The 23,449-nt window shown below is 41.6% G+C and overlaps 2 pseudogenes; one reads left to right on the top strand and one right to left on the bottom strand.

Annotated features, from left to right (window-relative positions):
• Positions 1-233: 233 nt before the first annotated feature.
• On the bottom strand, positions 234-331 carry LOC120105122 (annotated as a pseudogene).
• A 13,759-nt stretch (positions 332-14,090) lies between these two features.
• On the top strand, positions 14,091-18,894 carry LOC120105119 (annotated as a pseudogene).
• Positions 18,895-23,449: the final 4,555 nt, after the last annotated feature.

Genomic DNA, 23,449 nt, shown 5'->3' with positions numbered 1-23,449 from the left:
AATCCGAGAACCCTTATCTTCATCTTAAGGATTTTGAGGAAATTAGTATCACATTTAGAGTGCCAAATGTATCGGAAGATGTCTTTAAATTGACCTTGTTTCCTTTTTCCTTAAAGGATAAAGCCAAAACATGGCTTAACTCCTTGAGACCTAGATCGCTAGGAACATGGCAGGATATGCAAAGAGAATTCTTGAAAAAATTCTTTCCCGCACAAAGGACTAATTTTTTGAAAAGGCACATTAGTAATTTCCAGCAAAAAGACCATGAAACATTTTATGAATGCTGGGAGAGATTTAAAGATTTGCTTCTCTCTTGTCCTCATCATGGGTTTGAAACATGGAGAACCATTAGTTTCTTTTACGAAGGGTTGTCTCCACAGTTGAAATAATTTATAGAGACTATGTGCAATGGTCTATTTCTGGAAAAGCAACCCGATGAGGCATGGGACTATTTAGACTCTCTCGCAGAGACTGCACAATTATGGGATACAGGGTATAAAGTGAATAAACCTTTGCCTAAGCCTACTAACATTGGACATGGGGGCCTTTATAACTTTAGTACTCAAGATGATATTCAGGCTAAAATGGCAGCCCTTACTAGGAAGGTAGAGGAAATTGAACTTAGAAGGATTGAACCCGTCAAGACCGTAGAACATAACAGCGAGTGTTGTAGGATTTGCGAGATGCCTGGCCATCTCATCACTGATTGCCCCACAATACCTGCATTCAAGGAAGTCTTGCACGATCAGGCCAATGTTATGAATATCTATCAAAAATCTTTCAATAATCCTTTTTCGGGTACTTACAACCCTGGATGGAAGAACCATTCAAATTTCAGGTGGAGGAATGACCAACCTCAACAAGTATATAACCCAACTCCTCCACCTCCGCAACCTCATTATGCACACGCACCCCCTCAAAAACCCAGTCTCGAAGAAACTTTGCAATCTTTCATGCAAGGTCAAGCTAAAATCAATGATGACTTAAGAAATCAACTGACAACGCTGACCACTGCTTTAAGTGCTCAAGAGAAAGGTAAGCTACCAGCTCAACCACAACCTAATCCTCAAATCTATGGCGGTAGCAATGCATCATCTTCAACTTCGCATAAAGAACAAGCAAAGAGTATAATAACTTTGCAAAGTGGAAAGGTTATTGACCGACCAGTCCCAGAACAAACACAAGTCATACCTGATTCTGACCCTCTCAAGACAAAAGAAAAGGATAATGAAGAAACTAAAGCACCAACATCTACTGAAAAAATTGAATGTCCTTTTCCTGCACCATTTCCACAAAGATTAAAGCCCTTGCAAAAGCTTGAACCAAACTCTGAAATTCTTGAGCTTTTTAAGCAAGTAAAAATCAATGTACCTCTTCTTGATGCAATCAAACAAGTGCCCTCCTATGCAAAATTTTTAAAAGATTTGTGCACTGTCAAGCGTCGTTTAAATGTCAAGAAGAAGGTATTTTTGGTTGAAAATGTAAGTGCAATTTTACAGCATAACATTCTCCCTAAATATAAGGATCCAGGTTGCCCAACTATCTCGTGCATCATTGGCAATTTTAGGATTGAGCGAGCATTGTTAGATTTAGGAGCGAGTGTGAATTTGTTGCCATATACGGTATATGAGCAACTCGGTTTGAGTGAGTTGAAGCCAACAACTGTGACCTTACAATTAGCTGACAGGTCAGTGAAGGTCCCTAGAGGGATTATTGAAGATGTGTTGGTCCAAGTAGACAAGTTCTATTTTCCTGTTGACTTTATCGTACTGGACACACATCCGGCTTCCAATTCACCATCTCAGATTCCGGTCATCTTAGGACGTCCATTCCTTGCAACTTCTAATGCATTGATCAATTGTAGGAATGGTGTCATGAAGCTTTCTTTTGGAAATATGACCTTGGAACTGAACGTCTTTAGTATAGGTAAACAACCCAGTGATTATGAAGAAAGTAAAGAAGTTGAATGGGTTGAAACCATTGCGGAAGAATATTTGTTAAAAGAAACATTTACTGAATCGGCTGACAATGGTTTAATAGATTGGTGTTCTGAAGGTACTGCTAATGATGTGGTCCCACCTGGTTTAGATAATTCGGATGTTATGATGGTCAATGGGTGGAGACCGAGAATAGAGGAATTTGAACATTTGCCATCTCGAGGAACAAAGATAGTACCATCCCATGAACAAGCACCTAAGCTCGAGTTGAAACCTTTACCGAAGGAACTCAAGTATGTCTTTCTTGGATCCGATGACACTTTTCCTATAATCATCTCATCTGATCTTGATCATGCCCAAGAAAGAAAATTACTTGGTGTTCTAAAGAATCATAGAGGAGCTTTAGGGTGGTCTATTGCAGACTTGAAGGGGATTAGCCCTTTAATTTGCACGCACCGGATATATTTGGAGGACAATGCCAAAACCACAAAGCAAATGCAACGCAGGTTGAATCCTACGATAAGAGATGTGGTTAAAGCAGAAGTCCTCAAGTTGCTTGACGTGGGTATTATTTACCCAATTTTCGATAGCAAGTGGGTAAGTCCTACTCAAGTCGTGCCCAAAAAAACGGGTCTGACGGTAGTCAAAAATGAGCAGGGTGAACTAGTCCCAACTCGTGTTCCGACGAGTTGGCGCATGTGTGTTGACTACCGAAAATTGAATTTGGTCACTAGGAAAGATCACTTTCCCCTACCCTTCCTAGACCAAGTTTTAGAAAGAGTTGCAGGACACAATTTCTATTGTTTTCTCGATGGCTATTCCGGATACTACCAAATCGAGATTTCACCAGAAGATCAAGAGAAGACTACCTTCACTTGTCCTTTTGGCACATTTGCTTTTCGTCGGATGCCATTCGGGTTGTGTAATGCACCTGCAACATTCCAAAGATGCATGCTCAGTATTTTTGAAGACATGAATGAGAAATTTTTAGAAGTGTTTATGGATGATTTCTCTGTTTTTGGCGATTCTTTTGATGATTGTTTATTACATTTACAAGCTGTCTTAGTTCGGTGTATAGAAAAGAATTTGATACTGAATTGGGAGAAATGCCACTTCATGGTGCCAAAGGGAATTGTCCTAGGACATATTGTTTCATCGAAGGGCATGGAAGTTGATAGAGCTAAGATTGACTTAATCGCCAAACTACCTGCACCCAAGACGGTTAGAGATGTTAGATCATTTTTGGGTCACGCGGGATTTTATAGGAGGTTCATCAAGGACTTTAGTGTCATAGCTCGACCATTATGTAATCTCTTATCCCTTGATACACCGTTCGATTGGACCGAAACCTGTCAAGATGCATTTGAAAAGCTGAAGTCTATGCTTAGCACTGCACCCATCGTGCGACCACCTGATTGGTCATTACCTTTTGAGATCATGTGTGATGCTAGTGACTATGCGATAGGAGCTGTTCTAGGACAACACAAGGATAATAAGCCATATGTCATCTACTATGCAAGCAAAACCTTAAATGATGCTCAAATGAATTACACCACCACCGAGAAGGAATTGCTTGCAGTAGTATTTGCATTAGACAAATTTCGCTCTTATATCCTTGGTGCTCCTATTGTTATCTTTACAGATCATGCAGCGCTAAAATATTTATTGGATAAGAAAGATGCCAAACCACGCTTAATACGCTGGATACTTCTACTTCAAGAATTTGACATCACAATCAAAGATAAAAAGGGAGTAGAAAATGTGGTTGCTGACCATCTATCACGGCTAGTTGTTCATGATTTGGTGCCACAGTTGCCCATCAAGGACTCGTTCCCTAAAGAGCAATTGTTTGCACTTTCTACTATGCCATGGTATGCTGATATTGTAAACTTTTTTGTCACGAGCCGGATGCCGGAGCATTGGGGATTGAATGATAAGAATAATTTCTTGCGTGAAGTAAGGAGTTATTATTATGATGCCCCCTATTTGTTCAAGTATTGCAATGATCAAATCTTTAGAAGATGCATACCGGATCATGAGATACAAAGTGTACTCTCTTTTTGTCATGCCAGTGCTTGCGGAGGACACTTTGCATCTAAGAAGACGGCAGCTAAGGTGTTACAATGTGGTTTTTATTGGCCTACACTATTTAAAGATGCCCACGAGTTCTGTAGGACATGTGACCCATGTCAACGTGTTGGAAGTATAACTCGTAGGCAAATGATGCCTCTTCAGCCCATTACTGCTATTAAAATTTTTGACATGTGGGGCATCGATTTTATGGGCCCATTTCCACCGTCTTTTGGATATGGGTATATTTTAGTTGGTGTTGAGTATGTGTCAAAATGGGTAGAAGCTGTTGCCTGTAGAACTAATGATCACAAACCTGTTTTGAAATTTCTTAAAGAAAATATTTTTTCACGGTTTGGGATGCCCAAGGTTATAATTAGTGATGGGGGAAAACATTTCTATAATAAGCCTTTTGAGATCCTATTACGAAAGTACGGTATCACTCATAGAATTGCAACTCCTTATCACCCGCAGACTAGTGGCCAAGTAGAGTTAGCCAATCGGGAGATTAAACGAATTTTAGAGAAAACGGTGAATCCATCACGCAAAGACTGGTCTTTAAAACTTTCTGACGCATTGTGGGCTTACCGTACTGCTTATAAAACTATTCTTGGTATGTCCCCGTATCGGCTAGTCTATGGAAAAGCATGTCATCTACCTGTTGAAATAGAGCATAAATCGTATTGGGCCATTAGAAAATTAAACTTTGAACTGTCAGATGCTGGTTTAGCTAGAAAAATACAACTAAGTGAGTTGAATGAAATTCGTCGGGATGCGTATGACAATGCTAGACTTTGTAAAGAACGAATAAAAATTAGGCATGATAAATCAATTCTAAGAAAATCTTTTGAACCTGCACAAAAAGTTCTTTTGTATGACTCTCGCTTACATCTGTTTCTTGGAAAGTTACGATCAAGATGGACAGGTCCTTTCATTGTAAAAACTGTTTTTGCACACGGGGCAGTTGAAATTGAGAATCCACAGGATGGCACAATTTTTAAGGTAAATGGACAAAGATTAAAACCTTTTCTGGAGAATTTTGCAGATGAAGAGGACTCCTTTTTCTTGGAGGAGCCTTCTTATGACTGAGCATGACGACCAAGGTATGTGTATATTAGTTAGAATTCAATTTTTTTCTTTTATTACTAGTTTTCTTCTTATTTTGTAGGTCTTCTTTTCTGGAAATCAACAGCTCAAGGTATTCTTCTTCTCTCTATTATTTTCTCTATTGTCTCTCATATATAGTTTTCTTGCATTTTTTTTACATTGAGGACAATGCAATGTTTAAGTTGGGGGGAGGGAAATATTTTTTTTTAAAAAAAAAAAACTTGTTTTTGTATTTGATTTATTCTATTACTTTCTTTTCTGAGCAAATGCACATGTATTTTCATATTGAGTGTGTACAACTATTAAGGCAAGGAACACATGCATACTATGACTGATCAGAGACCTATTATTAGATCCCCACACGTGTACTTAATGACACTAGGAAGGCCTCAGGAGTTCATATTTGTTAACTGCATTTTTGTTAGCCTTATCCATAAAAGAAGTATGAGTGTCCTTGTTCGTACCATAAGGTTCATGATTTGGTTTTCATATAAAAATAGAGGTTGAATATCCCGACTAGATTACTTAGGTGCCTTATGATCCGACCTTGGTTGACCTATAGTCACGATGCAGTCACATATATAATAAAAATATTTATATGGTTCAGTCTACCATCTCTTTTCTTGCATAATTATTATTCAAAATATATATATATATAATAATAATAAATAAATACTTATGATGACAAGTCTGGCCTCGTGGCGTAGTCTGGTTCGAGTAATTAAGTCCGAGGGGTGTTTCACCTAATGTCTTGAGCCAACTGGATCGAGGGTCATTGGCTCAAAGCTCGCTACATGGACCTTACTAGAGCCTAATGGGGTTGGATAGCTGTAGTTGTCATGTGTATTGGAAAAAAAAATGAAATAAAAATAAGCATGAATGAGTTGGTTAGGCTGAACCTAGTGACATGTGGTAATGGCTGGTTTGACTCCATTGTATTGGACCTCTGTGTACCCGGGTTGTTTAGTTGGGATTGATAGCTCTTTCTTTACATACGAACCATTCTTGACAAATTTAGACAACATGTGATATTCTGAAAATTTGATGGATCAGGTTCTAACAAATTGTAGAAAATACTTGTGAACTTGAGTAGTGCACCTAAAACTCAGGTGGTGCCCTGTTGTGGTGGAGGTATAGTACTCTGAGAAAGTCATACTATTTTATGCACACTGCACTTTTATATTTTTCTTGCTTTGACAGTTGCCATGCTTGTAAATATATATCAATTCATTACATGTGTATTAGCTTAGGATTTATTTTATATTTTTATTAGAATCTCATGTCATATAATTCATGATGTTTGTGGGTAACATCCCTGAAAACTCTCACGAGACAACACTCGTCCACTAGGGTAATCTGGGGGTTTAACGGCTTGTTGCACGTGCTAAGTGCAATCGTGATTCCTACGAAAGTGAGTGCTTATCTTAATTTTATGCAATTAGTTCAAATAAAACATCAAAGGATCAACCAACACCTTTTGCACTCTCATTTTATTATCTGCTCGTTAATTGCTAGAGACTAGCAATAAGCTAGTTGGGGGGTGTGATGAGAGCACAAAAGTGCAATCTACACATCACTCAAATTAGTATTATTACTAACAAATGATTATAGAAGTGCTGTATTAATATTATATTTTTGTAGGGTGCAGGTGATCGGAAATCAAGCTAAAATGTACATTGGGTCCAAAAAAATGCATCACTATAGGTGACGAGCCAACCGCATGGGACGACCCCAGTTGCACACTAAAAGGAGGTCAAGTTCAGCGGTCCACTTCGTCGCAGCTTCATTTTCCCTTCCCAACTATCTCGTGCGACCCAGCTTCTTCTGCATCTTAGCCCAAGCACCAGCGTGGCGATTCCACCGCGTCCCAGCGCATGTGATCAGCTCCATCTCAAGCTCATCCGCGTGCAGCCCAACATCCCGTGAGCAGTCTCCGTGTCCCAGGTTCTCCCAGTTCTCAGCAGTCCACGCATCCCAGCTCCAAACCTCCTTCCGATCCTGCATCAAGCTTCTGTTATCAGCTCCCAGCGTCCGTAAGCAGCCTCCCACGCGTCCCAAGCTTCACCGCATCCGAAGATCCCGGCATCTCCCGCTTCCAACGTCCGCATCCCAGCCTCTTCCGAGCTATCCGCGCTTCCCAGCATCCCGTGAAGCTTCCGAGTCCATCCTCCCACAAATCCAGTCCCACGCATCCACGCTCCTTCCGGCCGTCCGCGTGCAAAATCCACCGTGATCTCAGCATATGCGTCCCAGCTCTTCCGTCTTCCTCGCAGTCCACACATCTTAACATCAGCGATTCATCCGTGAAGCCTCCCAGCATGCCACGTCCGAATCTCCCAGCATCACAACGTCTGCAAGCATCTTCCGCGAGCCATCCACGGTTCAGATCTCCCAAGCTACCACCGAGCGTCCACGCTCCAGCTTCTCCCGTGAAGCTTCCCATTTCCGCATCCTCCGAACCAGCATCCGATTCTTCCGGGATTCGCAATCATCCGAGTCCCAGTCAAGTATCCGCGTCCGAATCTCCCGCGCCCAACGCCTGCGATCGTTCCGTGATCCAAATCCCATGATTCCGCGTTCGAATATTTCGCAACTGGATCAGGGATCCATCGCACGAGCTATATGAGGCTTCCGCTCGGCTGGGGGGATGTTATTCCTTCCCATTCGGTGAAACAGAGGAGTAGCCCTCTGTCAAAAGAAAAAAAAAAAAGAAAGGGAAACAGGGCCTCCCCTGTTTCCGAAAAGAAAAAGAAAAAAATGAAAGGGGGATTAATGTTTTCAATGAGTGGCTGATTTCTTAGGGAGGGAGATGGAGGAACCTTTGATGTATTGCTCTTTGGAGTAAACTCTAAACTTTTGCCTTCAATGAATCATATTTACTGATATGTTTTTGATCCATGCATAGTTATTTCGTAGATAGCTCTTTAATGGATTATGATTATTGATACATGGATTGCTTTAGTATTTGATTCGTCGTAGACGTAGAAAGCACGATGAATGCTTAGAAATTGAGTTCATATGTTCATGAAACATATACCATGATTAGATCTATCCTACCATTCATTTTTAATCAAAAACCATAGAGTTTATTTCTTGGATGCAATATCATCAAGGGGGATTCCAGATCCCTACCATCTTTATTTCATTGAACTTTGTTTAGTTGCATATCATCTTTGTTTTTAATTTCTGAAAATCAAAACATCATCTTAATCCACGAATTTATTGAATTAATTAATCTAAAATTATATTAAATAATCTAATATATATTTCGTTCCCTGAGGATTCGACCTCGGACTCCCGAGATTTTACTACTTGTGCGATTCTCCTATACTTAGGAGATTAGTTTCGTGAAAACAATTTTATTTTCGCATCAACTTACATGGAATCTATCGACCTTGATAGAAGAGGAGTGATCCTATGTAATTTGTTAGACTGAGTTCTAAGACCTTGGCCAGGGCAGTAATATAAAGTGGAGAAAGAGTTTTCCACTAACGAACTTGAGTCAAATAAATCTTGACATATGACAGACGAAGGGGTTTGACGAGTTATCCATGACCTCCGTCCTGTAGGGATCCACGATAGAAGGACTGTATCACATGATAACTGCACCTAGAGGTTCATCATTCTATTCTGCTGGGTAGCCACTACATGCTGCTAGGTGTCACTGGTGGATGGTGGGACTCATAGGGATTATCTCGATGATCGATAAGCCCTAATGAGTAGAGTTGGAATCGTTCCGACCCATTGAAAGGAGTTTTCAATGATATTGTGATAGAGATCACAATATATCTCACTACCAGTCAGAGTAGAACCTATGGGGTCACACACACTAGAGGCATTGACCGATCCGATGGTTGAATCGTGATTAGGAATCACAAGTAATCAATTCGATTGATAATAAGCTGAAGAAGGAACAAAGAGAATTAATTAATTGGACTTAAAACAAGAGTCATACTTGGAGTAGGATTCCTAGAATCCTAATTGGATTAGGACTAGGAATCCTACTTGGACTGAGATTCCTACTTGGACGGGGATTCCTACTTGGACTGGGAATCCTATTTGGAGTAGGACTAGGATTCCTACTTGGAGTAGGATTTCTACAATCCTAATTAGATTAGGAGTTTTGAATTAAATTTGGATTCCTACTTGGAGTAGGATTCCTAGAGTCCTAATCGGATTAGGACTTCGAATTCAAATTAGAGTCCTAATTGGATTAGGACTAAAATTAAACAAGTCCTAATTGGATTAGGATTTCTTAAGTCCTAATTAATTATTAATCTAATGAATCAACATGACTCCTAATTGGATTAGGATTGAAGAGTTCAATTGAGTCATGGTTCATTCAAGTTCTAATTGGATTAGGACTAGCATAGATTGAACCCAATTGATTCATGATTTGGACTAAACCAAATAGGAGCCCTAGATGCCTTTATAAGGCTTTGAAAGGAGGTGCCCTAATGATAAGTGAAGCCCTCCTCCTCTCCATCACGTGGCCACCCTCTCCCTCCCTTGGTTCAGCCGCCAGCAAGAAGAAGGGAAAAAGAAGCCATGGCGCCCTCCTCTTCCTCCTTTCCTCCTTCCAACGCAGGGAAAAGAAAGTAGGCTGCAGGGGCTTTGCTTCTTCCTCTTCTTCTTCCTTCTTCTTCCTCCTCTCAAGTACATTCATGAGTTGAAAGAAAGAGAGGAGATCAGCCATCAAAGTTATCTCTGCAAGGGAGCTAGCACCCCGGGGAGATAGAAAGCTTGGATCGGTTTTCTGCTTCGTGTGGATACCCGTAGAGGCCGGGCACTTGAACGGCTTCAAGCGAACCTTCATCCTAAACCACGATCATCAGTTTGCGGTGATCATCTATCCGCACAAAGGTGAAGATCTGATCTTCTAATGTTATTTAAAAGTTTTTAATCCTTATCTATCTACGAACGGTTTTTAAACAACGTTCATGCGATGAACGATTGATCCCGCACATGCCTCTTCCGCTACATCTGAAATTTTTGAATTTCAGCGGCATGATCGGAGTTTTCTAACATTTATGTGTCTATGAATCGTCCAAGAATTAATAAGATGATGATGCGTATTCTTAAGAGTTAAGAATTTGAGCCATGCATCATTGGTGATTAATTTCTGAATGCTCCTGATCAATGGATCATCACAAGGATGGTGATCGATCCGATCAGTGCACACATTACTTTTCTTATGGATGGACGAGACTCGAGTCCACAGTGTGGCGATACTGAAGTAATAGTGCAGGTGCTTATTAGAGAACAAGGGTACTGAGCGTGACCAACACAAGAAGTCACTTGGATGTCTATCCACTCGTCAGTGACTTGCTTGATGTTGCAGTAGTGTGACTAGTCCTTTGACCTGCGATGCTTCGGCTACTCACAGTGAGGTTATTGTAGTTTGACTGCACAAATACATGGTCTCTAGCCATATGGGTCCATGCAGTGTAGATTGGCTGCAGTAGGTTCACTGTAGGAGTAGGGTATGCATCTACAAGGAACCTATCGACCTTGATAGATAAGGAGAGATCCTATGTGATTTATAAGACTGAGTTCGTAAGACCTCGGCCGGGGCAGATTGCACAGTGGAGAAAGAGTTCTCCGCTCTTGAACTTAAGTCGAATAAATCTTGACATATGACAGACAAAGGGGTTTGACGAGTTATCCATGACCTCCGTCTTGTAGGGATCCACGATAGAAGGACTGTATCACATGATAACTGCACCTAGAGGTTCATCATTCTATTCTGCTAGGTAGCCACTACATGCTGCTAGGTGTCACTAGTGGATGGTGGGACTCATAGGGATTATCTTGATGATCGATAAACCCTAATGAGTAGAGTTGAAATCGTTCCAACCTATTGAAAGGAGTTTTCAATGATATTGTGATAGAGATCACAAATATCTCACTACCAGTCAGAGTAGAACCTATGGGGTCACACACACTAGAGGCATTGACCGATCCGATGGTTGAATCGTGATTAGGAATCACAAGTAATCAATTCGATTGATAATAAGTTGAAGAAGGAACAAAGGAAATTGATTAATTGGACTTAAAACAAAAGTCCTACTTAGAGTAGGATTCGTAGAGTCCTAATTGGATTAGGACTAGGAATCCTACTTGGACTGGAATTCCTACTTGGATTGGGAATCCTATTAGGAGTAGGACTAGGATTCCTACTTGAAGTAGGATTCCTATAATCCTAATTAGATTAGAAGTTTTGAATTAAATTTGGATTCCTACTTGGAGTAGGATTCCTAGAGTCCTAATCGGATTAGGACTTCGAATTCAAATTAGAGTTCTAATTGGATTAGGACTAGAATTAAACAAGTCCTAATTGGATTAGGATTTCTTAAGTCCCAATTAATTATTAATCCAATGAATCAAGATGACTCCTAATTAGATTAGGATTGAAGAGTTCAATTGAGTCATGGTTCATTCAAGTTCTAATTGGATTAGGACTAGCATAGATTGAACCCAATTGATTCATGGTGGACTAAATCAAATAGGAGCCCTAGATTACTTTAAAAGGCTTTGAAAGGAGGTGCCCTAATGATAGGTGAAGCCCTCCTCCTATCCAACTCGTGGCCACCCTTCTCCCCTCTTGGTTTCAGCCGCCATCAGCAAAAAGGTGAGAAGAAGAAAGCTTGGCGACAGCCTCCTCCCTCCTCCTTTGCTTCATCCAACGTAGGGGAAAGAAAAGGGCCGCAAGGTGCTTTGATTCTTCTTCAAGATCCCTCCTTCTTCCTCCTCCCAAGCGCAATCAAGAGTTGATTGAAAGGGAGGTGATCAACCATCAAAAACATATCTCTGCAAGGGAGCTAGCACCCCGGAGAGATTGGAACGTTTGGATCGGTTCCTGCTTCGTGTGGATACCCGTAGAGGCCGGACACTTGAACGACTGTGGAGTGATTGATTAAAACCCTATTTGATTTTGATGAGCTCAAAGCATTTGAGTATATCTCTTGTTTACTAATGAATTCAATTAAGTGTTTCAGTGAAAATCTTGTCTAAGTGTCTCTAGACTTGGTTCATAATATTTTGGATAAGTTAAGAAGTCAGCTTGAACCAAAGTCTGAGACTCGAATCGACTCCAGAGTATCACGAGTCGACTCCAAGCGTATCAAGTTCACTGGCACGAGCTCGAGTCGACTCCGGATCAGTACGAGTCGACTCCGACTGAGAACAGACAGACGAACAGAAAGCATCAACTCAAAACCTGTCAGCGAGTCGACTCCTGAACTGCGCGAGTCGACTCCGATGTTCACCGAGTCGACTCCAGGGTAGTATGAGTCGACTCCTAGGAGTCACAGGCAGAAAAGTCAGAGAGCAGTTTTCGGGTCTGAGATTCGAGTCGACTCCAGTGGAACGCGAGTCGACTCCGATGGTTGGCAAGTCGACTCCAAAGAAAGTGAGAGTCGACTCTCAGAGGAACACAAGGAAAAAGTCAGAGAACGTTTTTCGGACTCTGAGATTCGAGTCGACTCCCGCAATACGCGAGTCGACTCCTAGACACCGCGACCCCAAAGAAGACAGAAGACCAATCTGCTGTGTCTGAGAGCCGAGTCGACTCCTAGAAAGCTCGAGTCGACTCCAAGGCAGCGGTACACCAAAAGGGCAGAAGACTTAGTTTCGGAAACTGAGAGCCGAGTCGACTCCGGGGAAGTTCGAGTCGACTCCAAGACTGGACGAGCCAAAAGACAGAAGATCGGGAGTTCGGGCTCTGAGCGCCGAGTCGACTCCCAGGACAGTCGAGTCGACTCGAGTTGGCCAAGTTGAAAATTGGCTCCGTGGACTTCATGGGATGAGCCGACTCCGAAAATGCCAAGTCAGCTCCAGAAGTTGGCGAGTCGACTCCGGGTCAAGACGAGTCGACTCCCAGTCGAAGAGGCTACGTTAATTCAAATCCGAAATAGTTGCCGAGTCGACTCCAGAAAAGCATGAGTCGACTCCCGCTACAGCCGAGTCGACTCCTGATCGCGCGAGTCGACTCCAACCCACCAACGGACATATTGTCAGGCTATGCAGAGTGTGCAGAACGGGCAGAAAAAGGTCTCTAACGGCTAGTTTCCGTGGGGGTTGGTTTAAATAGCCACAGAGGACTGTAGCAAAGGAGAGAACAACTATTCCACTCAAAGTAATCAAGCATTCAATCTCTGCAACCTGTTCTTCAACGAAAAGAGGGAAGAGCGGCATTAACTCCATCCAACTTCCTCTTTCCAGCAATTAAAGAAGCCTCCTCCTGCATTCAAGTCGACCACACATTCAAGAGGAGACCCGAAGTTCGAGAAGCCCCACTCAACTCTAACTCAAACGTGTTTGAGGGCTTCTAATTTTTCTTCTGTTTATATTATTATTTATCTGCTTTTTGAGAAGCTGTGTTTTCTGTTTGTACCTTTTATTTTTACCTGGTCTTTACTTGGTTCAATCGGGGGATTGAATCAAGGGTATTGAGGTTGGTTGGTGAGCCGAGTGTAAAACCAACGTGTGTAAGGGTTCGATTGTGATTCCGGGAAAACAATCGGGGCGGTTCTAGTCGGTGAGCCAGGAAAAACCGACCGAGTTCGTTGTGAGCTCGTAAAACAACAAGTTTGGTTGTGAGCTTGGAAAACAACCGGCTGTAATCCAAGGGGTTATAGTGAATTCCCAAGTGAGACTTGGGGAGTGGACGTAGGAGCAAGGGTTAGCTCCGAACCACTATAAAACTTGGTGTTTGTGATTGATTGTCTCTCTTTCTCTTACTCTCATATCACTCACAGCACATAGCAATTAATTAAACAACTTGCAATAGTTTTAATTAGTCATCCACAATGTTTTAAATAGCTAAATTATTTTAAAACCCAATTCACCCCCCCCCCCTCTTGGGTTGTCTATCTGGGCAACAAGTGGTATCAGAGCCTAAACTCTTCCACCCAGGAGTAAAAGATCGAAATGACAACCCCATTTGGATCTTTCCACATTGAGGGTCAGTCCACCCAAAGACCCCCATTCTTTAATGGATCCGACTACGCATATTGGAAGGCTAGGATGAGAATATTCATCCAAGCCCAAGACTATGAGATGTGGACCATTGTAGTAAATGGGCCATACATCCCATCCATATATGTAGAGGGTGTCACGGTACCCAAAATAGAAAAGGATTGGGATGAACATGACATGAGAAAGGCACAACTAAATTCTAAAGCTATGAATGTGCTTTATTGTGCCTTAGATAGAAATGAATTCAATAGGGTCTCTACTTGCAATTCTGCAAAAGAGATTTGGGACAGACTTGAAGTGACCCATGAGGGCACGAATCAAGTCAAAGAATCCAAAATAAATATATTGGTTCATAAGTATGAATTATTTAAAATAGATTCTAATGAAACAATCACATGCATGTTCACTAGGTTTACTGACATTATCAATGGCCTAAAAAGCCTTGGCAAGAACTATACTAACAGTGAGCTTGTCAGGAAAATTCTTCGCTGTCTACCAAGGCCATGGGAAGCCAAGGTGACGGCAATCCAAGAAGCTAAAGACTTGAACAAGCTTCCACTTGAAGAGCTCCTTGGATCCCTAATGACTCACGAGCTCACAATGAAGCAGCACAGCGAAGAAGAGTCCTCCCATAAGAAAAAGGTAATAGCTCTTAAATCTACATCATCTAATAAAGACTTGTCTTGCAGCAGCAGTAGTGAAGAAGAAGAGCTTGAGGGAGATGATGGTGAGGCTCTTTTTGTGCGCAAATTCAGAAAATTCATCAACCACAAGAAGTCCTATCATCAAAGGAGAGGCCCCTCAAATTCCTACCGCAAGGACAAAGGTAAGGAAAGAGAAAATGAGGGGATTGGGTGTTACGAGTGCAAGAAGCCGGGTCACATAAGAGCTGAGTGCCCTTTACTGAAGAAGGGGAGCAAGTACAAGAAGAAGAAGGCTCTTGTCACAACACTATCCGACTCCGACTCATCATCCTCTTCATCGGATGAGGAACAAGAGGAAAAGGCCAATTTTTGCTTCATGGCCAATGAAAATGAGGTAACGTCCGAATCGCCTTTAGATTTTACTTTTGATGAGCTTTATGATGCTTTTAATGAACTAATGATTGAATATAAGGCTATAAATGCTAAAAGCAAAGAACTAAAAGTAACTAACCAAACTTATATCCGTAAGTATGATTCATTAGTTAAGGATAAAGATGTTCTTATCAAAGAAAATTTAGAACTTAAGACAAGCAATCAACTCTTAACTCAAAAGACTAATACCTTGAGTAAAGATAATGAAAAATTAACTAAGAAAATTTCAGAACTTAAAAACAATAAACAAAACTTAAACGAGAATCTCATAAAAGATTTAAACATTCTAAAAACCGAAAAACAAACTCTAACTAAAGAACTTGAAAAGTACAAACCTTTGGTAGAAAAGTTTACATATAGTTCTGAAAAATTGAATATGATACTAAATAGTCAACGAGCAGTATTTAATAGAGCGGGTTTAGGGTATAAACCAAAAAATAAACAAAAATTTCTTAGAAACTTCTTTGTTAAAGCTGGAGAAAGCAAAACTAAGAAAGTAATCTGTTTTTGTTGTGGAACTGTAGGACATAAGGCAAATGTATGTGACTATAGGAAGGGAAAAACTAAAAGAAAAATTAAAAGGGTATGGGTTCCAAAAGAAACCAATATGACTAACCATGAAGGACCTAAGAAAACTTGGGTACCTAAGATTATATGATCTGCTTGTGTAGGAGTATCTTGCAGCCAAGGTCAACAAAAATTGCTGGTACTTGGATAGTGGCTGCTCAAGACACATGACGGGTGACAAGGATCAATTTTTCACCCTTGAAGCTAAGAAGGGAGGTGCTGTGACTTTTGGAGACAACAACCAAGGTCACATTATTGGTATTGGTAAAGTTCAAATTACCCCTTCTACTTTTATTGATAATGTTAGATATGTTGATGGTCTTAAGCATAACCTATTAAGCATTAGTCAATTATGTGATAAAGGGTATGATGTTATGTTTAAACCATCGCTATGCATTATAACAAACCCAAATGACAATAGTTTAGTTTTTAAAGGAATTAGACGTGGGAATGTGTATGTTGTAGACCTTGAAGATCTTGCCAAACATAACCAATGTTTAGTTGTTAATGAAACTAAGGATAATGATGCTAGTTGGTTATGGCACCGTAAGTTAGGTCATGCAAGCATGGACACAATAACTAAACTAGTTAAAAGAGATTCCGTGATAGGTTTGCCAAAATTAAAATTTGAAAAGAATAAAATATGTGAAGCATGTCAATTTGGCAAACAATTTAGAAACTCATTTAAATCCATAAAATGTGTCTCTACCTCTAGACCTCTAGAATTATTACACATGGACCTATTCGGACCAACTAGAACAACAAGCCTAGGTGGAAAGAAATATGGTCTAGTTATTGTAGATGATTATTCTAGGTACACATGGGTCATGTTCCTAGCACATAAGGATCAAGCATTTTCTGTTTTTAAGAAATTCCATAAAGAAGTAACCAATGCTAGAGATACCTCAGTAATAGCTATTAGAAGTGACCATGGTACCGAATTCGAAAATCAGTCATTTGATGAGTTTTGTAGTAAAAAGGGGATAACCCATAATTTTTCTGCACCTAGGACACCACAACAAAATGGAGTTGTGGAAAGGAAAAATAGAACTCTAGAGGAAATGGCTAGAACTATGTTATGTGAAAGTAACCTCCCTAAGTACTTTTGGGGAGAAGCCATTAATACTTCTTGTCATATATTAAATAGAGTTTTATTAAGACCCATTATAAAGAAAACACCTTATGAACTTTGGAAAAACAGAAAACCAAAAGTTAATTACTTTCATGTTTTTGGATGTAGGTGTTTTGTTCATAATAATGGGAAAGATAATCTAGGTAAATTTGACTCTAAATCTGATGAGGGCATATTCTTAGGTTACTCCACAACTAGTAAAGCCTATAGAGTCTTTAATAAAAGAACCCTAGTTATAGAAGAATCCATACATGTTGTGTTTGATGATTCTAGTGATTTTTCCTCTAGTAAGAAAGGTAATTTTGATGATGATGCTGAAATTCTTGAAGAAAAGATAAATGAGATGACATTACAAGATGACAATCAAAAATTGATTGAAGATGCATCATCAAGCCAAGAGGCTATTGTGGATCATGGGCTAACTAAAGCTTGGAGGTATGCTCACGGGCATCCTAAGGAACTAATTCTAGATGATCCATCTCAACCGGTTAGGACTAGAGCATCCCTTAGAAATTTAAATAACCATCTAGCTTTTGTCTCACACTTTGAGCCCAAACACATAGAAGAAGCCGAAAATGATGTAAATTGGATAAATGCAATGCAAGAAGAATTAAACCAATTTACTAGAAACAAAGTATGAAATCTAGTTGAGAGACCTTCTGAATATCCAATTATAGGTACAAAATGGATTTATAAAAATAAACTAGATGAAAATGGAATTGTAATAAGGAATAAGGCTAGACTAGTAGCAAAGGGTTATAATCAAGAAGAAGGTATAGATTTTGATGAAACCTTTGCTCCCGTAGCTAGACTTGAGGCTATTAGATTATTATTAGCATTTGCATGCTCTAAGGACTTCAAGTTATTTCAAATGGATGTAAAAAGTGCATTTTTAAATGGGTATATTAATGAGGAGGTATATGTAGAACAACCTCCTGGTTTTGAAAATCATCAATACCCTAATCATGTTTATAAATTGAACAAAGCACTTTATGGTTTGAAACAAGCACCTAGAGCATGGTATAAGAGGCTTAGCAAATTCCTACTAGAACATGAGTTCTCTAGGGGTAATGTAGATACAACACTATTTCTGAAAAAGAAAAACCAAGATATGCTACTAGTACAGATTTATGTTGATGATATCATTTTCGGTGCTACTAACAATCGCCTCTGTGAAGAATTTGCTGATTTGATGCAGAGTGAATTTGAGATGAGCATGATGGGAGAGCTGAACTACTTCCTCGGGCTTCAAATCAAACAGTCTGAAGGAGGCATCTTCATCAATCAAGCCAAATACATCAAGGAGATGCTCAAGAAGTTTGATATGGAGGGAAACAAATCAATCAGCACCCCCATGAGCTCATCATGCAAATTAGACCAAGATGAATCAAGTAAATCTGTAGATCAGAAACTGTATAGAGGTATGATAGGATCTTTATTGTATCTTACTGCAAGTAGACCTGATATTATGTTTAGTGTTTGCATGTGTGCTAGATATCAAGCTAATCCTAAGGAATCACATCTAATTGCAGTAAAGAGAATCTTTAAATACCTAATAGGAACAAAGAACATTGGGTTATGGTATTCTAAAGAATCTAGCCTAAACCTAATAGGATACACAGATTCAGACTTCGCTGGATGTAAGCTTGATAGAAAAAGTACCAGCGGGTCTTGTCAATTTCTAGGAGAAAACCTAATCTCATAGTTTAGCAAGAAACAAAACTCGGTTGCATTATCTACTGCTGAAGCTGAATATGTTGCAGCCGGGAGTTGTTGTGCTCAAATCTTGTGGATCAAACAACAATTAGAAGATTATGGCATTAAACAAGATAAAATACCTATTAACTGTGATAATACAAGTGCCATTAATCTAACTAAAAATCCAATTCAGCATTCAAGAACTAAACACATTGAGATAAGACATCACTTTATAAGAGATCATGTACTGAATGGTGATGTGACACTACAATTTGTTTGTACTGATGATCAATTAGCAGACATTTTTACAAAACCCCTAAGTGAAGAGAGGTTTAGTGTGCTTAGGAGGGGATTAGGAGTGATTGATCCATCCTAGTGGTAGTTTCCACTAGATTCGTTGATTTTGATGATTAGATTGTGGTTAAAATAGAGTTTCTTTTCAATGATCATCAAATCAGATCATAATTTAGTGATTTTTCCTCATTCGGCATGAACATAACATGATTTTTAGGTGCGTGCCAAAGTTAGAGACGACTCGAGTAAGTTTCAGAGTCGGCTCCTGAGGGGGAGTCGACTCGCGCATTTACGGGAGTCGACTCGAGATTGATGGCAGCAGAGGGGGAGTCGACTCGCGCATATTCTGGAGTCGACTCGAGGTCGAGTCGACTCGCGACTCAGTGGAGTCGACTCGCAGTCGGGATCCGACTTTTTAACCCTAACTTTGTCGTTTCGAAAACACTTCTATTCTCCGCCGCCACTGTTCACAAGCCTTAGAGCCGACTCCTAGGTCGTCCCCGGTCGTCCCCAAGCCTTTTCCGTCAACCTTTCACCGTCCCTTAGGGTTTTCCTCCCAATCTAGGTCATTATGCCACGTAAAACCGTAGTCCGGAAGAGGTCCCGACCCGAGGCCGGTCCCGAGAGGCGCTCCAAGGCTCGGCACGATCCCGCGAGGCAACAACCTTCGGCTCGTTCCCCGCCGAGGGCGGTTCCCGCGAGGCCGTGCGCCGGGAAGGCCGTCACCACCGGGAGATTTGTCGATTTCGACTATCTCTCCCGGGAGGGTTTCACCATAGGTGAGAGATTGCGTGTCCAGGGCTTAGAGTATTTCCTCACATTAGATCTCCCAACTTACCCTGGATTAGTTAGAGAGTTTTACGGTACCGTCCATCGGGGAGATGGGGGTATCGAGGGCACGGTAGCCGGTGTCCCTCTGTTCATTACGGAGGATCTTATTGCCCACATCCTCCACCTTCCACAAGTAGGGGTGGCTCCCACACACCCCGAGGACAGGGTTGAGGCCCTTACGGCCATTCTAGGGCATTCACCCCAGTCACCCTTAGACGAGGTATCTGCTAGCTCACTTCCGATTGAGGTGCGGATCCTCCTGAGTATATTGTCTAGGTCCATCTTTCCTAAGACCGGGAGATTTGATTTTGTATCTGAGAGAGACCTAGCTCTCATGTTCTACATGCTTCAGGACACCCCAATCAACTTCCCCAAACTCATTTATCGATACCTGTGTGAGCCACTAGACAGACCTAGGCTCACCCTACCCTACGGTATGGTATTCACTCTGTTGTTTAGGGAGTACGAGATTCCTATCCCTGAGGGGGAACCCTTTCGCGCATTGCGATGGACTGATCGCATGCGTCCGGGGACCCTACACAGGATGGGGTTTCGGAAGATAGAGGGGACATGGGTTAGGAAGTCCTCCATCACCACACAGACCACCAGACACTCCCCTAGTCCTGAGCCAGATTCTGACTATCCTGACTTACCGGACTTTCCATCCACTTCTGCTCCTACCACCTCCGCCGGACCCTCCTCCTCGGCTCCACCACCTATGGAGGTCCGCATCGCTCCTGAGCAGCTCCGGGAGCTGCGGCAGGAGATAGTCCAAGATCTGCGGGATGATCTGCTTCGGGAGCTCCGAGGTTCAGTGCCTGCTCCCTCTCCCGCTCCATCTTCAGCGTTGGTCCCTTCCCTGACGGTCGTGACTGACATGACGGCTCATGTGCGGGAAGAGATCTACAACATGAGGACTTTGCTCCAGGCCCAGTTCCATAGCATGAGTGAGGTCATGAGCACCACTCGACAGATGCGGGATGACATAGGACGTGACATGCACACCACTACCGAGGGGGCCGAGCGCTTGTCGAATGTGCTCATCGACAAGCTGGACGCACTTCAGACGTCGGTGACTGAGCTCTCCACTACACATAGCAGAGCCACTTCGTCCATTATCACTCAGCTCGGGCATGTTACAGATGCAGTCACCCTCCTCATGGAGCAGAGCATCCTCGAGAGGAGGAGCCACATCCTCGAGAGGAGGAGATACATCCTCGAGAGGAGGAGCTACATCCTCGAGGAGACCATAGCTGCTTTTTGTGTTTTGTTTTGACATGTATTGTTTTTGCTTTACTTATTGTATTCTCAAATGTATTTACATACAAATCAATACAATGAGTAGCCATATCTTCTTCAATTCTGTGCCATTTGATCTATGATTGATTGTGTGTGCTTACCTCCTTTTTGATACGATGACAAAAAGGGGGAGAAATATGTATAAAATATGTAAAAGGAATCAATGAAAATCAATAAAAAAAAAGAAAAACTTTTAAAACACACAAAAATTTGTTCTAAGTGGATTTGGTACCTCGAGGCTCATTATCTCTCTTTTGGGGCTCCTAATGGAGTAATCTCCAGAATCTATTTAAGGGATATTCGGAGATTAGCTAAATCCTACTCAAGAACAAATTGACAGATTTTCCCTCTAAAAACCAAAAATTTAAAAGTCAAAAATTCTTAGAATCAAAACAAAGTAGATTGCATATGTTGAGGGGGAGAATCTGAATTTTAAGCAAGCTAAATCATTAAAGATATATAAGCCAAACAATTGATTGCATGATATGAAGGCTTATATAATTCCAAATGAAAGGGGGAGCTTTAACTCCGAAATTTATTGTTCACACCTTTCAAACTTGGATAAATTAAATTACCAGACATCTGAATTCATTTATGGATTTTACTTCCTTGTTTATAGAGCAATTCACTTTACATATACTCAATGTTTTGTCATCATCAAAAAGGGGGAGATTGTGGAGTGATTGATTAAAACCCTATTTGATTTTGATGAGCTCAAAGCATTTGAGTATATCTCTTGTTTACTAATGAATTCAATTAAGTGTTTCAGTGAAAATCTTGTCTAAGTGTCTCTAGACTTGGTTCATAATATTTTGGATAAGTTAAGAAGTCAGCTTGAACCAAAGTCTGAGACTCGAGTCGACTCCAGAGTATCACGAGTCGACTCCAAGCGTATCAAGTTCACTGGCACGAGCTCGAGTCGACTCCGGATCAGTACGAGTCGACTCCGACTGAGAACAGACAGACGAATAGAAAGCATCAACTCAAAACCTGTCAGCGAGTCGACTCCTAAACTGCGCGAGTCGACTCCGATGTTCACCGAGTCGACTCCAGGGTAGTATGAGTCGACTCCTAGGAGTCACAGGCAGAAAAGTCAGAGAGCAGTTTTCGGGTCTGAGATTCGAGTCGACTCCAGTGGAACGCGAGTCGACTCCGATGGTTGGCAAGTCGACTCCAAAGAAAGTGAGAGTCGACTCTCAGAGGAACACAAGAAAAAAGTCAGAGAACGTTTTTCGGACTCTGAGATTCGAGTTGACTCCCGCAATATGCGAGTCGACTCCTAGACACCGCGACCCCAAAGAAGACAGAAGACCAATCTGCTGTGTCTGAGAGCCGAGTCGACTCCTAGAAAGCTCGAGTCGACTCCAAGGTAGCGGTACACCAAAAGGGCAGAAGACTTAGTTTCGGAAACTGAGAGCCGAGTCGACTCCGGGGAAGTTCGAGTCGACTCCAAGACTGGACGAGCCAAAAGACAGAAGATCGGGAGTTCGGGCTCTGAGCGCCGAGTCGACTCCCAGGACAGTCGAGTCGACTCGAGTTGGCCAAGTTGAAAATTGGCTCCGTGGACTTCATGGGATGAGCCGACTCCGAAAATGCCAAGTCAGCTCCAGAAGTTGGCGAGTCGACTCCGGGTCAAGACGAGTCGACTCCCAGTCGAAGAGGCTACGTTAATTCAAATCCGAAATAGTTGCCGAGTCGACTCCAGAAAAGCATGAGTCGACTCCCGCTACAGCCGAGTCGACTCCTGATCGCGCGAGTCGACTCCAACCCACCAACGGACATATTGTCAGGCTGTGCAGAGTGTGCAGAACGGGCAGAAAAAGGTCTCTAACGGCTAGTTTCTGTGGGGGTTGGTTTAAATAGCCACAGAGGACTGTAGCAAAGGAGAGAACAACTATTACACTCAAAGTAATCAAGCATTCAATCTCTGCAACCTGTTCTTCAACGAAAAGAGGGAAGAGCGGCATTAACTCCATCCAACTTCCTCTTCCCAGCAATTAAAGAAGCCTCCTCCTGCATTCAAGTCGACCACACATTCAAGAGGAGACCCGAAGTTCGAGAAGCCCCACTCAACTCCAACTCAAACGTGTTTGACGGCTTCTAATTTTTCTTCTGTTTATATTGTTATTTATCTGCTTTTTGAGAAGCTGTGTTTTCTGTTTGTACCTTTTATTTTCACCTGGTCTTTACTTGGTTCAATCGGGGGATTGAATCAAGGGTATTGAGGTTGGTTGGTGAGCCGAGTGTAAAACCCACGTGTGTAAGGGTTCGATTGTGATCCCGGGAAAACAATCGGGGTGGTTCTAGTCGGTGAGCCAGGAAAAACCGACCGAGTTTGTTGTGAGCTCGTAAAACAACAAGTTTGGTTGTGAGCTTGGAAAACAACCGGCTGTAATCCAAGGGGTTATAGTGAATTCCCAAGTGAGACTTGGGGAGTGGACGTAGGAGCAAGGGTTAGC

This window comes from Phoenix dactylifera, unplaced genomic scaffold (assembly GCF_009389715.1).
Source record: "Phoenix dactylifera cultivar Barhee BC4 unplaced genomic scaffold, palm_55x_up_171113_PBpolish2nd_filt_p 000196F, whole genome shotgun sequence".
Taxonomy (NCBI): Eukaryota; Viridiplantae; Streptophyta; class Magnoliopsida; order Arecales; family Arecaceae; genus Phoenix; species Phoenix dactylifera.
The sequence above is the reverse complement of the archived record's forward strand: the minus strand, read 5'-3'. Positions and strand labels throughout refer to the sequence as shown.